Source organism: Diadema antillarum, unplaced genomic scaffold (assembly GCF_040938485.1).
Source record: "Diadema antillarum isolate AM-2024a unplaced genomic scaffold, OU_Dant_1.0 seq00000932_RagTag, whole genome shotgun sequence".
Classification (NCBI taxonomy): Eukaryota; Metazoa; Echinodermata; class Echinoidea; order Diadematoida; family Diadematidae; genus Diadema; species Diadema antillarum.
In genome coordinates, this window is record NW_027271783.1 from 738,874 (window position 1) to 743,583 (window position 4,710).

Here is a 4,710-nt window from a genome sequence, read left to right on the forward strand (position 1 = left end):
GGCCCTACACAAACTTTCGATTTGTTATTATCTCTACTATGTAAAAGTCAACTGCCATATATCCAAGAGATGCTCTATTGAATTGCAGTTATATGTCTTGTACTTTGTTATGTTTTGATTTGGTTAGAATAAACTGAAACTAAACTTAAAAAAAAACAAACAGTAAACTTATTTGTATTAATATTAACACATTCAGCCTTCAGTCTCTTTGTCATACAGAGGGAAGTGACATGTTCAGGATAATCATTTTAAGGTGGCATTCCCTCTATAGACTGGAAGAGACCAATATCAATCGCTAGGGCATGACTTTCTTAGGTAATGGTAACCAATCTCTGGCTTCTCTGGGTTGAAGTGACATCACAATCTTAGGTATCAACCTCTTTGTAGACATTTATTATGTTTGTTGTTGTTTTTTTCTTGGGGAGGGGGGAACTTTTTTTGTGCGTTTGTGTTTTCTTTGTGGAAACTGGGGGAGGGGGGGGGGAATTAAACATGTGATGTTTTAAGAGGGCCATTCAGTTTTAAATAGTGATCCATTGATCGACCAGTCAGCTGCTAAATCTATTGAGATCAGCTATGAGAAGTCTAATGAAAACTTATTTTAGAAGAGATAATGGATATCAAACTGAAAGACTTTTGGGAAGAATTTGAGACTATTTCCAATCTTGTCAGTTGGTTGGAAACTTATACTGACTCTCCTTGCACAATGAGCTCAATGAGAAATATTTTGCTGTAATGTTATGAAATAATATGCAGTGTGTGCAAGAAGAAAATTAGAGTGTTATATGCATTCCAGTACATTAGATAGTAGTATGCACTTTGATAGATTTCATTGAATTGCACAATTATGCTAGTACCATCAGTTTAATTCTTTAGGTATTGTTTTGTCAGGTTTATTGTAGTTTATCTAAGTATTTTAATCCATTTTGGCACATGTATAAAGTGGGATGGGGATGAAATTCATAATGAAATGAAGATACTGGAGAGCCAATCTTATGTTTGAAGCAGGGGCTACTACTTTGGTTGAAGGCCATTATTTTGGGATGGGAAGCAGTTTCCCATTACAACCGTTTCTATTTGCATTTCCCAATCTTTGTCGAGATATTGTGATAAAACACATATTATGAAATTAGTGTTTTAGCCGGAAATTAGAGTGCTGTAATGGTCGAGTATCTGAAATAACACATTTTTGTAAATGGGGAAAAATGTGATTATAACACATGGCTTCATATACTTGCATTTGTAGAAGCTTTTCTGTTTGTAATTGCATAATGACTGCTGGCTATGTTTACTTAGTAACGGTTTTATTCTATCCATGTCAGTATAAATGTGTTTGAACCATTCTTTATCAGTGTCAAGAAATTTTAAAGGAATGTTTTCAAATTTCATGGTATAGTCACCAATACTCTAAGTGGAACAGAAACTGCTCATATCTATTGATCAAGCTTCATCGTTCTTGTATAGCAGTCTTTCAGGATATTTATCATGCAGTTGGCCAATCTTATTTACAATCTGAGAGATGCTTTTTTCTCAGAGGAGTGGATGACTTGGGTCAAGGGAAGGATATCGTGGAAATGCTGTCTGACTTCTGTTATCCGGCCACGTCGGGACCGGCACCGATCCAGATAATTTGGCTGGAATTGGGAGAAACAATGTTTATGTACACGTAGCTGCCAACCCAGTGGTACATGTAGCTAGGTAGGTAGCATACACCACAACCACACTGACTACAAGAGTGGTATTAATCTTATGCAATATCTAGCCTATCTAAACTTACAGTCTGTTTTTTACAGAAATTGAAACATTTTAGTGTAAAATTCATAATATATATCTGTAGGGAAAATTACAGAAATTGTGTGAGTTTTGTCAGAGTTTGATTTGAGTTTGAAATCACTCCCCCCCCCCCCCCAACACACACACACACACACCTCCCCCCTTCTTTACTGCATGAATATGTCCGGATATGGAGAAATCCAAAGAAGAGATGGCTGGATAATTCTGGTCAGACTGTGATAAAATATAAACAAACAAACGCATACACACAGACACACACACACACACAAGCTGCAATGCCCTGACAGGGGTGTGTGATCTACCATTTGGTTTAGTACGTGTACTTTGTTGAAGTCAAGAGCTGTACCAAGATCGAGTGTGGCTGGAATACTGGCAATAGTTTGCCTGTAGAGAGCAGCTTTTCTTTAAATATATTGGTGACAAATGTGCACTGCTTCTGTGCCTGATACATGCAGATGAGAGGAACCCCAATCCACCTGTACTTTAATTCTATTAAAGTCTTTGTGTATGGTACTCACTGTACATTGTAACTTATAGCTTTTCATGTTCCAAGGATGTTGAGTGTACAATGCAAGTATAATGCAGTCAAGGAACACAAGGTGTTAGGTTAATTTATCTCTCAAAAGCTATACTACGACAATCTTATCATTGATAACTGCAGAGATTCGCCTTCTATGAAGAGTTTATCATACCTTGAAATCTTATCTCAGAGTTTGTACAAATTTCAGTGAGTCTATGAATATCATGCAAAGATGCTGTATATCTGTGCAGATAATGTGTTTTTACATATGAACACATTTGCAGTGATCCACCACATTCCTTTGTCACTGTGTGATGAAAGATGTGGTTAAATACTATTATAAAATGGGCTTTATAGAATCTTTGCAATCTGATTGGTCAATTATCAAGTTTGTGGTTTTTACTGATCCACACTGAGCCATGAGTCTGGTAAAATCTGAACGCATGGCTCATGCCTTGCACGGTGTTGTAGGTGTACTGGACGCATGACGGGGAAAAATGTTGTTCATGAATTCACAGGCCCATTTCATAGAAGGAATGATGCACAGGCCTGTTCCGTGGATCGGTGAGAGTTGGATGTGCCAGTTTATAAACACGTGTATCCAATTCTCACCAATCCACTCCGTCCTGTGCATCAATCATTTGTGCTTGTCCGTACAATTATTATAAACCAATGTCAAATTTCAAGAGTACCATTGATAATGTTTGTCTGCATCATTTCACTCATTATATTTATCTAAATGGCATTTTACTTCATTCTATCAAATTAAACCTTCTGACACCATTTTTATTTTGTAAAATTTCAGTGTGTTTCTTTGATGTGAAAGCTGTAGGTTAGAAAGGAGTTTTATATATTATATTTAAGTATATATCTATATATCTATATATATATATCTATATATATCTATATATCTATATATATCTATATCTATATATATATATATATATATATATCTATATATATCTATATATCTATATATATCTATATCTATATATATATATATATATATATATATATATATATATATCACAAGTTTAAACAAGTATAATAATTGAATTTACACTTTCACTTTTAAATCAGTTTCAAGCATATTCCTTTGTTGGGGGTGGGGGGGGGGTGGCACAGGCAATAGATAAAAGTTGAAGTGCAAAAAGTAGCAAGTGATTTGTCTATGCCCTTTAACTGTGATTGGTAAAAGAGTGTGCAGTTGTATAGTTGTACTATGTATAACTGTATGCAAATAGCTAGAAGTGGTGATCTGTTGTGAAGTCCTTTGCAGTGTAAGTATCTCTGCATATATATTGACAGTATTGCATTCACATTAAGAAACCACATAGAGCAAGAAAAGAATAAGGGAGTTCTATGTAGCACTCAAATTAAAAGTTATTGGTGACCTTTAAAAAAAATATATACATATATATATATATATGTATGTATATATATATATATATATATATATATATATATATACAATATTGTATATGAGGGCAGACTATTATATAGGCAGTATGAAAAAAAAAAGAAAACTCAGTTACATTATGTATGATTGTAAAAAAAAATGAAGGCATTCTAGTCAGGGAATGATAAAAAGAGCTGATGACTATAATAAGTGATTTTCTAGCTTTTAATGATAATAACAAGTACAGCATTTGTAATGCGCCATCAATTTATTAGCCTATTTTGAGGCGCAGAGGGTCATAATTATAATAAGAATAACATACACTATAATCATAGTTGTACATAGGAAGGTTGGAGAAGAAGAAAGAGATAGAAATATATACCCGATGAGCAATTCAATGAATATTCAGCCAAAACAAGATGCGAACATATGACTTCAGAAGCTTTTTAAATGTTTCAACGGTTTGTGCTGATCGGATTCTCAGTGGAAGAGCATTCCAGAGAGATGGGGCTGCAGAAGCAAAGGCTTTTTCTCCGAGAGTCGAGATTGCCTTTTAGCAACAGATAGGCCTACATGTAATGACTTTGGTCATTCTGAGATTTATGGAAAGGGTTTATGTGGTGACTTCATGAAACCGACCCAATACAGTAATGAATGGAGTAAAGTACACATGTACGTAGAAGACTTCGCGGATAAATCGATGCGCTGCAGCATAATATCACTGAGCGTGCACTTGCGGCCCACAGTCCGTCTGTAGTGGTCCGGTCCGCCCATCCATATCCAACCCAGTTGTTAGCAGGTGGCACCCCATCCACCCACATTATGCTGCCCATCCCATCCACCATACACACACACTGGCTACGCAGTATCAAACATGTATCCAAAGATCGTACTACCAACTCTAGCATCCACGCGCGCGCTTGTCATTGTACACTACATACGGTATATCGATATTTAGGTGTGGTTTGTATACAGTGCACCAGCTGCAGCTGTGACT